Source organism: Nyctereutes procyonoides, unplaced genomic scaffold, assembly GCF_905146905.1.
Source record: "Nyctereutes procyonoides isolate TBG_1078 unplaced genomic scaffold, NYPRO_anot_genome, whole genome shotgun sequence".
Taxonomy (NCBI): domain Eukaryota; kingdom Metazoa; phylum Chordata; class Mammalia; order Carnivora; family Canidae; genus Nyctereutes; species Nyctereutes procyonoides.
This window is the reverse complement of record NW_026575135.1, coordinates 5,167,291-5,181,507: the sequence shown is the minus strand read 5'-3', so window position 1 is coordinate 5,181,507 and position 14,217 is coordinate 5,167,291.

The following is a 14,217-nucleotide window of genomic DNA, read 5'->3' as shown; positions in this document are numbered from 1 at the left end:
TTGAGTATACTATGTACGATGCTAGGCAATGGGGACCTAAACATCCAGTCTCTGCTCTTGGGGCATGTACATTCAAGTGTGGAAAAGATGAGCAATGGGGCTGTTACAATCCAGCAGAACGAGTCCCATGGCAGAGGTAGGTACAAGCTAGGGTCATCTAACCCAGGCTAGACGGAGGATTAGTGGACTTATCTCTACACTGAGTCTTAAAACATCTTGAGAGCAGAGCAACTGGGAAAGGATGTTCTAGTAGAAGACACAACACGTGCAAAGGCAAGGAGGCATGGAAGAATGTTCTGGAGCAGTGAATAATTCAGGAGGGATGAATATGGGATCCATAAGGGAGATATATGGCTGGACTAGATTATGATGAATACGGTGTGCTTGGCAGAGGACGAAGCATTTATTCAGCTTCGCTGACCTTCTGGAAAGGACAGTGTCTATGGGGGAACAGGGAGTTTCATGGAACCCAATGGATCTGCCCATGGCTAGCTCTGGTGAGAACTGGCTGCTTGCCTACAATGACTTGGGCACCACCAGCCTACCCATGTGCACCCCACTAGGCAAAGGACTTCCTGTAGTCACGTGCCCTTGCAGCTGTAGTCCACACACAATGTTTGCTACACATTCTAGCCTTTTATAGAACTTGTGTGTGCCAGAGAGGCTACTGATTCTCTACCCACTTAGGGTACCACTCTTGTTTTTTCCCAAGGACTCTCCAATAAGATGATGTCCTTCTTCCCTCCATCCCCAGGGGACTGATGGCTGTTTCCAGTCTCCGGAGAAAAAAGATTGAGTCACCATATCATCACTCTGCAGCAACTTAACACCCTGTAGTCATTGGCATTCATGAAAGAGACAAATTAATGAGGATGCTCTGGGAACTAGAATCTCAGTTTCTCGTTTGTAATCTATTTTTGGATAGGAAACAGAAACACATGGAAAAGATTTGATAATGTTAACAAATGACACAATAGTAACTAGCTGAGCCAAGAAATGTGTCTTTCCTCACTCAAGTGATGTGCTTCAGTTACACAGACTTTTGGGAAGACAGCCTTGTCATCCTATCTAAAATGCCATTTCATTCTCCACTGCTCAGCCTAAGTGCCACCTGCTCTGTGAGTCATTCTTCGATAATCCGCCCAGAACGCCTCTCTGTATTTTACTTGTGTCTCTGTTCCCTGATTACTCCCTTTGCCAGGATCGTAAATAATCCTTCCATATGTGCCTCTCCCATGCGATTATAAAATAAGGTAACATTTACTATGAACTTGCATGTGCCAGGCACTGGCATAATTGTTTTACACATTTCTTTTTTCATGGAATCTTCTCAAATTGACTGTGGGCAGATGTTACTAGTTCCATATTACAAGTGAGTAGATGGAAGTTCCTAGATGTTAAGCCCTGGAGGGTTTAAAAACGTGCATCTTCATCTCGCTCCGTATGCTCCGTCGGTATGGCACAGCAACAGTTCCTGAAAGTGGTGGGAACAAATATCCTTGGAATTCTTTTCCCTACCCACGTAATGCAATATCCATCCAAGGCTTGTTTTATATTAGAATAGAAATACTCGGAAAGCTCAACAGTGGTGTAACCAAGGAGTCAGAGCACTAAATCTTGGGCTTCTGCCACAGGCATTTACCATAGGACGCGTATTGTTCTGTGCTTCATCATGATAAAAAGAATGTTCAGTGACGTCGTGATATATTTTAGGATCAGATTTGCAAAACTTCTCCCAGACAGCTGTGTGTCACAGTGTGGAAAGGGCTTGGGCATCTGGACCACCCTGTGTCTGTCCTTTTTCATCTTCTTTCTTGACCTTTAGCCAGCCCAGTGTGCCTTTTCCTTGAAAGAACTTATGAGACACAACCCTTCTTTGGGTCAATCCTTGGTTAAAGGAAATCTTCAAATACCTGCTTCTCTTTCTCGATCTTTGTGTGTGTGTGTGTGTGTGTGTGTGTGTGTGTTGGGAAGGAGGCAAAAGTGAGGAAGTGGGTTTCCACTCAGTAGCCTGGGGCCCACAGTATTGGAAGATTTCCCCAAAAAAGGAAAAGTTGCAAGAACTCTTCTTCCGCAGAGCTTGGAGTGGATTCTTTTCTGTTTTTGGAAAAGCAGGTGTGAAAAATCCATTATGTTCTCATCCACAGTCAGAAGGTCTGCTCAGACTTTTAAAATTGTGGAGAAAGCATTTGTTAGCCTCTGTTTCCAATTAGCAGGATGAGTTGGTTCCCCTGCTAAGGGAACATGGTTTCATAAAGACGATGAAGCCTCTTTACCACGTGCAGGAGAGGGAGGCTGGGGTGGCCCTGGTGAGTTAATGACAAAGTTCAAGCTCATTTAAATTTTGCAATCACCCTGTTTGCAAATACAGTATCCATTATGAGAACATATAATGTCCATTATGAGGTGAAGATGACAATGAGTATGTTTAATACATAGATTCTGATCATTTGTTCTATATTTAGCTCTGTTCTGGGCAGTGAGGAATTTAGATGAACCACAGGGTTTGCCCTGAAGAGGCTTATAGCTCAGGGAGGAGACAGACAAAGGGACAGTTGTGATACAATGTGATGAGTGCCATGATGAAGCAGGTACAAGATCTACGTGGGTGGGAGTAGAGCAAGGTTGCTAGAGAGCGCTACACCTGAACAGAGTCTTGGACATGATGAGTTATAGTAGAAAGGGAAGGAAAGAAGGATGGGAGTCGGAGAAGGGCAGAGGGATCAGCATGTGGAGGTGAGAAAGGGCATCCTGCATTCTAGAAAAGCTAGCAGGGAACAGAGGGATAATTGGGGTTGGGCTGGTGAGAAGGGCAAGGTTGGTAGGTTCTCATGCAGGTCTTGAAAGCCATGTGAAGGATTTCGATCTCTCCTGCAGCCAGGTGATGAGAGGCCATTCTAGGATGCCAACAAGGCAGGGGCAAGGATAGATTCATTCATGTCTTAGAAATATCATCCTGGCTGCAGGATGAAGCAGAGTTAAGAAGGCAAATTGGAGTCAGGGAGACCACCGAGGAGCTGTCAGAGTCACGTAAGCAAGAGATGATGGTGTTTTGGGCCAGGGTTGGAGCTGTGGGGATGGAAGGATATGGAAGGTTTTAGTGATACTAGAGACAAGCTTGCCAGGGTTTGGTGATCGATCAGATGTGGGAAATGAAATAGAGAAAAGCAGCATCCTGGAGGTGGAGGCTCAGTAGACGGTGATGCTATTTACTGAAGTGAGATTAGGAGAGGAACGAGGACGACCATCCTTTGGACCTGGCAGTTCCAGCTCAGGAATAGAAGCAATAGCAGTGAAAAGACTCTCTGTGACCCTGGCCTCAGCAGGACCTAGAGCTCATGTTCCTTTCATCTCCAGACTTGGCCTGTGAGCACATATGTGTAGAACCTCCTCACTTGCAAGGGAGCCAAGGGCAGGCCAAATTCATCTCTAGAAGGGTTCTCCTCACTGGTTTGGTGTGTTTTTATTCTCACAGTCCAGAACAGTAGAATAGTTCGTGTAAGCCAGGCTGCCCGGGTTTGCAGAGAGTCTAATTCTTACAGCAGTCTCACCTTGGCCAAGTTACTCGGCCCACCTGTAACTCAGTGTATACGTTACTAAGGTGGGGCCCGTAGTTCTCACTTGACAAATTTATTGTAGAGAGAAAAAAAAAATGTGTGGAACCACATGTAAGGGACGAGGCACTGATAAACACTGATAAAACAAATGAATAGCTAACTTTCTGGTTCATTCCCTCCTCTTCTTAGTATAAAACATTTACTGGATGCACTGAATGCCATAGAATCAGAGCCCTTCTTTTTTTGAGGAAGAAGATGTTGTTGAGAGGTCAGCTAAGGGTTTCTGGAGAATCGGTTTGCATCCATCACTAGGATAAACATTAAGAAAAAAAAAATCTTTGAACCCATGAACACCCAGACTCATCAGCCTAGAATCCTGATCTAGTCATGTACCTTCCCATTGTACAAAGGATAAGGCTTTCAAGGCTCTCTGTGACCTCTCCCCAACTTCCTTCTTGAGCTACATCTCCTGTCCCCGCCTCCTGATTCTACCCACTGCATCAGCCACAATGTGTTTTCCATTCTTCAGATGTTATGATGGCACATGCTGCTGCCGTGTTACAGTATGTACTGTGCCTCCTGCTGGAACTGCTCTTACTTCTCACTTATTTAAAACCTGTTCAAACATCACCAGCTCTTACAGGATAGGTCTCTCCACCCTTCTCTGATCCCTACCACCTTGATGGTTCTTCTAATAAAATGCTTACTGCAGAGTATCTTAATTATTTCTTGACCTTTCCCTTAGTAAACTCTGAGCTCTTCAGGGCAGAACCTGCATCTTCTTGGCCTTGGGAGTTCCAGATCTTAACCCAGAAGTTGGCACCGACTGAGTGTTTAGGTAAAGTTACTGAATGAGTCAGTGGATAAATAAACCCCACTTAAAACTAAAGCAACAGCAGAGATGACACACATTTTTTCCTCCTACCACCTCCTTGACTTGCCTTCACCCCAGTTCAGCAATCTTCCTAGAAAGGAGAGCACATGGAATTGACCAAAGAAGGCAAGGGCATCCTAAAAAATGATTTTAAAATATTTATTCCTTTGCTTGTGTTCTCCAGATAAGGCATTGATTCCAAGGCGCCAGCATTATATTTTATAATTAAATAAATATATATATATAAATATAATTAAATATATATTTTTTCAATATATATTTTTCAATCTCTCAACAAAAGCCCTGGGTTTAAAAATCTTTCAATATCCTAATCAAGCTATGGTGCCCAGTTACAAAGGGTAACTTTGTAGTTACCCTTGAAGGTGGGTTCAGGTGTAGCAACACTGGACTGAGACTGACAACCAGGCCCAGATCTAGTCCACTCTCAGCCCAACTTGACAAGCAACATTTATACTTAGAAAATGTGTCATTCTTACCTCCTTTACACAGATTAGTTTATCAGCAAATAGGGTCCCTTTAAACACCTGCCATTTGATCTGTCCTGTTATAATTATTGAAGAAATGATAAAATACAGTAAAGGTAAATACAATAAATCTTCAAGTGGTAAATATAGTAGTCTTCAAGAGTTTGTTTTGTACCTCCTAAAGTAATCTTGGAAAACCATTTACCTTTTAAGTTGACAAATGCTTTTGTTGTCTGTTTAAGTAGTTGCAAAGGATATAACTTCAAGTATATTAAAAATACATTTTAAAATAAAACTCTTTTAAATAGATTTCACAAAATCTAAATTCCATAGTGATTTGGTGCTATTTATCCATTAAGAAATATGTGAATAAGACGTTTCTTAACAGTTGAAAACTTACATAGTTTCTTTTCCTCCTTGAATGTGTATTTCCATTCCATTTCCTCCATAGGAGTTTATTATATGTATTTTTATATTTGAAAGTCTTTCACTGATCATGTTATCCTGTTCCTCTAAAACAAAAGATGTATATAAATTGATATTATTTTTTTAATGTTCTGTAAGTATAAGGCTCTAGCACAAGGCAATTTCTTCTGATTGAATTATTATAGCGATTATTAGAAATAATAAATTGATAAATCCACTATACACTTAATAAAATTTTGATGAATATTTGTGACATGAAACAGAGGCTTATTGGAAATGCTTTCTTTCTTTTCTTTTCTTTTCTTTTCTTTTCTTTTCTTTCTTTCTTTCTTTCTTTCTTTCTTTCTTTCTTTCTTTCTTTTCTTTCTTCTTTTTCTTTCTTAGAAGCAGGGGAGGAACAGAGGGGAGACAGAAAGAATCCCAAGCAGGCTCCACACCCAGTGTGGAACCCAACATAAAGCTTGATCCCATGATCCCGAGATCTGACCTTAGCCAAAATCGAGAGTTGGACGCTTAACTGACTGAGCCACCCAGGTGCCCTTGGAAATGCTTTCTGAAAGAGATGGATTTTTCTTCAATCTTCTGTTAAAGAATATACATTATTGGTAGCATGAGATGGTATTATATAAATTCCATTCCTGGTTTTCATTTTTTTCATTGTAAGCACTGAGAAACCCATTCACAGCAATTAATAGATGAGACAAGAAGGACTATTGTGATAGCAATGTTATAATCTTCTACCAGGTTGTATGCCAAAAATCATTCAAAATGCTTTTTAACTGACTTTCTAATTAGGTTCCCCTCTAGTTTTGTTGTAATCAAAGCACTGGAAATCCTCTGACTTGCAACACGGTTTGCTACTAGATCAGCAGACACTCACTTTCTCAGCAGTTACAACAGAACTCTGAATTGTACTGTTGTTTGGTCTCCCAGAGAAATTTATACCCCAAGGCAACTCAAGATGAGTGAGAGGTGTGGCTTCCTATTGTAAAGTGGGTGAAAGGTATTTATGAAAAGGAGACTCCTTATTCTTAGATTCTTGAGAAAGAGTGCAAATGAAAGTCGAGAATCTAAAAATTCCCTTAACACTATCTGCCCACTGGGGACCTTGGAAAACCCATGAGTACCTCTGTGGGTATAGTGCACTGGACTTTGAAAATTGCCATATGAGATAACCTTTCTATAATTAAATTAAAGCTCCCCAGAGAGGCAGCAAGGTTGTACAGGTCATGACAACGAGATAATAATGGAAAGCAATTAGAAGTCAAGTTCATATTGACTTACATGGACCAGATTCTACAACTCAGAAGTGGGAATAACTCACATGTGTTTCTGCAATCCGGCTTGACTTCGTGAACAAGCTTGGATTCAGATGAATCCTTGAATTATGAAAACGGTATGTTAAATCTGGAATAAAGCTTAGAGATCATCTAGTCTGGAGGATGCAATGAACGTTATCTTTAATATTGGCTTGGAGTCATCCTTGGTGACTCCTTGGAGTTCTGTATCAAGAAGGATTCGGAGGAATCATCTGGGATCTGTTGGAGAGAATGCTACGATTGATTAGCCCAGTGTGTCAGTGCAAGCAGGGAGAGAAGTGGCGCAGGTGCTCTGTATAAGCCTCTCCCGGCATGCCACAGGACTGACACCCAGGGAGAGCAGGGAGCTCCATCAAAATTCCACAGCTGATTAGTGGCAGGGTGGGAAGAATGATTTTTTTCTTCAACATTTGGTGCTCATTGTGAATTTGGTCACATTTGCAACTGGAAAACGTCTGGATATTTTAAAGCTGGAAGAGGGAAAATTCTTGTTGTGCAAATATGAACTTTTCTTTCTCTTAGATTCCTTCACATTTGTTCTCTGTGGTATTTGGTGAGAGGAGGAAATGGGTCAACCATTATGAGGATGCTGAAAGTACTCCGAGTGGTCTCAGTTGCTCATCAAGAAGGAGCTCAGGAAAAGTCAAAAACCATATAAGCAATAAGCAACTCTCTACTCATCTGGCTGTTGATTCTATGTCACCCTGGCCCAGGGAAACCGACACACAGGGTGGAGTTACAGAAGCTTTCAAGGCTTCTCACTCTACTGTTCTACCTATGGATGGTTTCCACTTACCCCCAGCACCTCACATACTCATAGGTCCCTACATGAGTCTATTTGCTACATGAGTCTTATCAGATCCTAGAAGTGGAGTGGGATTAGATGGAAGTATAAGCAGAGATACAACAGGACATATACACTGATGGAGGGATTAGCTTCATAGCTAACAAATGGATTTGACCATCCATACCGAATTGCATATTGCCTTTTTCTTTTGGACCTCTTTCTACATAAACCTATGTGTGCCTCATTCTTTTTAGCTATACCATAACAATTCAGTTGATTCTAGACTTTTGCTATTGCAAACCATGCTGCAGTAAATATCCCTGTGACTTTATCTTGGTGGACTTCTGAGAATTTACTCAAAGGATAAATTCCTAGAAGTGGACTGGCTGCAACAAAGCTTTCAATTTCAATAGATATGGTCACATGGGACTCTGAAGAAGTCACACCCGTTTACCCTTCCAACTATGGTATATGGGAGTGCCGACTCGCTTACATCCAGCCAACACTGGGTATTTTCAGATGTGAATAAGAGGATTTCAAGAGTTATAGCTTTGAATTAGACTTGAGGTCTCCCTCCTGGCTGCCCCAACCTGTGTCTCCCCAAAGCAGTACAGCTGGGTGATGGCTAATACCACAGACTCTGCTCAGAAGGCTGAATGCTCCTGCTTCAGTGGGAACAGGGGGTGTTTCTTCAGTTTGTGCCCTACTTGGCATCTGTCCCTGACAGACCCAGCCAATGTGGGGAGCCAGCCGCTCTGACGGTAAGAAAGAGTGGATTGGAAACAAATTGATCTTTTCACAGCTGGCCGTACCCTTCTTTCCCTTCAGCTTGAATCCAGCTCAGAACAAGGTCACTGATGTTCTGTTGCAACAAAGATGGCATTATTGAGGACTGCCTCTTTTGGGGGGAAGTGTCATTCCCCAAGAATTGCCTCTGTAGTGTCAACCATGACAAGCCTGGAGACAGCATAGCTACGAGTCTCCAAGGATCTCCAAAGCGACACCCAAACTGTCCATCCTGTTGACCATGGACTCTTCTATTGGTGTCCACAACTTTATTTAAAGGATGTCAGATGACTCAATTCAACAGGACTATAACCTCTTGTTTATCCTTCCTGGAGGCCCGTGGTCAGAGGGTGGGAGACTTTGGGATTCAAAAAGAGAAGAACCATGTGAACAAAAGGAGAAAGAATCAGTGTTTATTTCTAGCACCACCATCTTATCACTGTTCATCCTATTATTCTGCTTTTTTTTTTTCCCACAGAACTTGCTCCAGCTGAGAGAAATCTTTTGGTTTATCTTGTAATTGCCTGCTCCTCTACTATAGTACAGGCTCCAGGAAGGCAAGGCATTATTCAGTTCCCAACTGTATCATTAGCCCCCAGAATACCTCCTGGCCCACTGGAACTGCTTGATACATATTTGTTGAGTGAATGAGTGAATGAATGAATGAATGAATGAAGCTAATGAGTAACCCTTGGGCTGGATAATCTCATGTCATTTAAAATTTAAACTTCATAAGATATGGATATTTTCACTTATGGCTAAGGCATTTGGGTTTCAGAGATGAAATAACACTTCAAGAACCATACAACCAGTAATTGGGTAATTGATAGAACTGAGATTTTCATTTAGGCCCAAATTGGTTGGAAAGCTACCTTCTAGGCCACTAGGATTCTGATTTTTGCAAGTTTAAACTAAAGAATATTAAAGGCTTCTGCAAGCAATGAAGGACACGGTTATCAAAGAAAGACGTTTCCAGGTCAATACAATGTGTTCAATAGGAGAAGATACTCCTTATTGCACTCACCAAGGTGAGTGATTCCTGACATGTTAAGTGTTTATGAAATCTATATTCATTTGGGGACAACAGTAGGGCTAATTTATATGAATTTGCACAAATTTAGGACCTCTGAGCTTAGTAACAAAGAGATTCTCATGCTAACACGGAGTGACTGTAAGGAAGGGTACTAATATTTTAAAAAGTTATGTCGTGTGCAAGGAATCATGCTTTAAATATATTATTTCATTTAGTTCCTGTAACAGCATTTTTCTTTCTATTTCTCTCTCTCTCTCTCTTCCTTCCTTCCTGCCTGCCTGCCTCCCCCAATCCTTTCTCTCTGTCTCTCTTTTGACAGAATTAGGAGATTTAGTTTGGGTAAGTGATACTTAATGGTAGGACCAACATTTGAATCTGCAGCTTTATATCTATAGAGCCTCTACCCTTTCTCCTCACCATGCTACTGAGTGTTGGGCAGGGACTGTGGTCTCAGTTGACTAAGTACAGTCTTAGGCACAGAGGGAGCTGCATAAATGACCGATTGGCAGGCCCCTGACAGCCTGTTCTCAGCCAGTGACCCCCAGGGCTACTTGGGGTTTGGCTTCATGCCTGGTATGACTTTATCCTTTAACTGTTTCTTTTGTTGGCCAGCCCCCTAAGGGAGCCCTGTCTCCTCCTTGAAATGTTGTGCTGGAATGAGAAGTTCTCCACAAGGGTTCCGGAAGCCCACACTCAGTGCTGTGGTTTCTTCTGAGAGCTGGCTGTAAGGTAATGCTCTGAGATCAGTCCTTCCAGCTCCCGACTCAAAGATCCACAAACTCCAGGCTCCCGGGGGTTTTGAGCTGGCAATTATAATGAAATATTAGCACAAAATAAAATGACCTTTTTTTTTTCTATTTTGGATTTCTAATCAGGACAGCATGGCAATGGGATGATCTATGTACTTGTATCTTCAAAAAGCTTCTTTTAATGTTGTTCCTTCTCTAGCCATTTCTCTTATCACTTGGGCTCAGCTTGATGCTTCTCCAGAATTTGCCTTTCCCCCTCCCATCTATAAAATGCCAAATACATTTCCCCAGTCTGGCTCCACGAAACTGAGAATCTTTGGAAAACTCCTTAGAAAAAAGCCTTACAGATATAGACTGTGTTTTGGACAAAGTCAGCCCCAAAGAGATACTTGCAGTATTTGGAGATGAAATGCTCATCTGAAATAACAGAAACCCTTAAGAAAGGGGGTGGGGGCATTTCTCCAGAGCATTCTGTTCTTGATTCATTATTTGTTCATTCAACCAATCATATGACAAATTCTCATTAAGTGGTTACTCTGTGTTAGACCTGGTGCTAAGTCGGAAGAACAGAGTAGTAAATCAGAAAGAATGCCTTTCTTGGGGGCTCATGGTCTCTGATACTAGCCAACTGAGTACTGTGGCCTGGAGAGCATTCCCTGCTGGCCACTCCTACCTTGTGAGTCCATCTTCCACAGCTCTTCCCTCCTGGCATCACTGTTCTCCTCCTCTCATTCCCCATCTAATGCATAGTCCCCATTATAGAGGTGAGGAAACTAAGGTCAAGATAAATGAAGTGACCCACCTGTGATCCCCTGAAGAGTCAATGTCAGAGTTTGGGCTTGAATTCCAGTCCTCTTCCTCTTCCTCTGGTATTTGTTCCAAGGGACCAGAGGGACGTTTGAAATTCATCTCTGAATCTCCCCTTGCTGTCTACCCACTCAAACTCATGCAGATCCATGTTACTCCAACCATATGAGAAAGCTAAAGCCCTCAATGCATCATGTCCTTTGCTGTCTTTGTGTTTTTACAACCGCTGTTCCTATACTACTACTGCTACTCCTAGAAATCGAAGCTAATCCCTGCTGAGGTCTATTCAATGTCAAGCACTACTTTCTATGATTGACTTACTCTTCTGGACATGGAGATAGGTTCTGTTGTTATTTCCATTTTATGATGTAGAAAACTGAGACTCAGAAAGATTAAGTAACTTGCTTGAGAGGCTAGGGCTGAAATTCAGCTTCAGAGCCTATATCTCTCTTAGGGGCTCTGTGAAGTTCTGTTGCATGACTGAATGGAAGATTGACTGAAGTTGAATTCGCTGTTGCTGTTTCCGAAATGTTATTTTAATCTGAAGTCAAAGGGAAATTATTATCTAGGAAAGATAGAAGTTTCCTAAATTAGATTGGCCAAGAGTCTTTATTTCAATCTATTCAGCCCTCACCTCTGCACCCATGATGTATAAGCATTAACTATAGGAGATGAAAGATACAGTGACTTACTAAATTTGTTCGTAATTCATCACTAGGAGTGCATGAAGGTGAGCATATGCTGTGCACACATTCTCATGTTACCTGAGATATTCATGTACCTCTTGAAGAGGATAGTGGGAAATACTTACCTGAAGGACCCTGGCCTGTGCACCCACATGCTTGGGAAGGGGGAACTGATCATCTGCCAAATGAAGAGTTCCATGTAGTCTATAGTGTGGTTTGTTCAATTCTTTAAAGGGTCTCTAACATTTATGAAGCATAGAAAGAAGAAACATCATTCCTGGCATTATGGGGCTGTTGATGAATGCAGTACGCCTATGGAAGGACAAACACCTTCACATGGTACCCATTTCCAAATCCTCTAGAAGCATATCTAAGAACTTCTCATTAACTCTACTTCGCAGTTATTGGATTTACTATCTTGGAATTTCTCCCGTGAATCCAGAGTCTGTGCTTCATCTCCTTGGTTCCTCGGGGCTCTGTCTTACACGGCTAGAACATTTTGCTCCCACAGCTGTTGGAAGAGACCCATTGATGTACCCAGAGGAGTTGCTTAGCATCTTAACAGCAGGACCAAAAGGAGCAAAAAGAAAAAAAAAAAAAGAAAGAAAATGGAAATCATGGTTAGTAATTGATTGATCTCATTCTGTAGGAATTCCTTTTGGAAAGGGAGCTGCAGTGTTGTGACAGACGGTAAATCATCTGTAAGAATGTTTACCATGAAATTCTAGCAAAAGAAATGGCTCAAGAAACTTCCTTGGTACACAAACAGAGTCTGCTCTGAGGCCCGAAGGGGACCTGGAAAACTTTATCCTTGTGACAGAGGTTGTCTATTCTACTATTCTAGTGCTCCGGTCAGCTGAAGCTGCAGTAGCACTTGAGATACACAACCTGCTAGGATGGTGTTTATTAAAAAAAAAAAAATTCTGATTCTTAAATCAACTCCACTTAAAAGTCTAGCTGTGGGATGTATTAAGAAATGCAAAGCAAGCTCAGTCTCAGTCTATTGAGTGTAAACCAGGAATTACTATTTCAATTTTATAGAGGTTTAGATTGATTTTTAAAATTTCCTAAATTCACTAAGTTTGTACGTTTCAGAGTCAGAGTTGAAACTCCAGTGTATTTGGCTCCAAAGTTTGCATGGTGCTTTGTTGAGGGCAGGGTCATGCATTCTACATATTTTCCTTACTTGATTACAATATTCACCACCCTAAGTATGTAGAATCTTGGAATAGAAAGGTTAGAAGAAGCTTAGACATCCCATGATCTAATTTTCTCACGATAAAGATAGGAATAGGCCCAGAGGGGAAAGGCTATCATCCTTGCTTATCTTCACGTAAAGACCACAGCCAGAATAGTGACTGGTTGACCCTCAGTTCAAAATGCTGTCTTCTGATCCATTGCATCAATCTGAATGGGCACTTAATATTTTTTGCTGGTTGATTTTTTAAAAATATAATTCATGACATCACACTCTCTCCTTCTTCTAAGCAAGTCATTGCTAAATCCCAAGAGTCCACCTCCTGTTCCACTTTTCTTTTTGTGGCTGGTGGTTACCAGTATTTAATGTATCAAATCTTTCCCCTCTAGTTCAGTGAACAGCAACACTGTTGGACACATTGAGGAAGCAAAGAAAAATCAGCTGTGAGCTTCAGGAACTTACTATGGACTGAGAGAGCCAGACATGAGAACTTTTTATTTCAATACCTTATATAATCCTCTAGGGGTTATTAAAGCAGAGATGAGGGGCTCTTTCTCCAGCCTGGGAAAATAGAGGGATCTTCTTGGAGGATTAATGAATTCAATTGATTAATTATTTTACCAATTCACCAAATACTTTGATACCAGTATGTGATACTCTTCTGTGTTAGGTCCTCTTCTAGGGATTAGGGGATACAGCACTAAGAAGGTCAAGATTTTTTTTTTTCTGTCTAATGGAAGAGATGAGACATAAAAATAAACAAAATATTCAAAGTAGCAGTAATGTTGAAAAATATACCAGGCAAAGGTCTAGAGAATGATATGGGATTGAGGATTTATTGTAAAAAGAGTGGCCAGGGAAGACTTCTTCAAGAGATGTCTTTTGATCAGAGAACTAATGGAGTAGAACTTCAGTTATCTTTGATAACTGCTTCCCAGGCAGAAGGAAAAAGTAGGACAGATGTCTTGAGTCAGAGTCAGTTTGATATATTTGAGTAACAGTCAAAGCCATTATGGGTAAAGTAGAGTCAGTGAGGCTTACTGTCGGAGGAGATGGGGATAGAAATGTAGGCAAGGATCAGATCACAGGCTGTGTAGGTCACAGGCAAGTGGGTGGCAGTCAGATGGAGAAGGACTGTCCAGTCTTTTCCTTCTTGGTAGGCATCACTGACAATGCCATGACATCAACACAGAGAAAGGTAAAGTTAATTGCAAACAAATCATTCTGACTCCCATCCTATGATTATGACTAATACATTCCTGCCATAGATCAAATTCCATCAAAACATCTCTCTAGAAAATGTAGAGTTCAGAACCCCTGGCCCCAGCACTGCCACCCTCTCCACCAGGCATCCTACATTGATCATCTCTCTCTCTCTCGTTCTTTGTCATGTTGCTAACATCCCTTAAAGGAGATGGTGCAACTCCAAGTAAAGCTGTGTCCATAAATATTTAGACTGAATAGAAAATGTGCCAAAGATGCAAAGAATCTGTCCAGAGGGAGAAGAGAT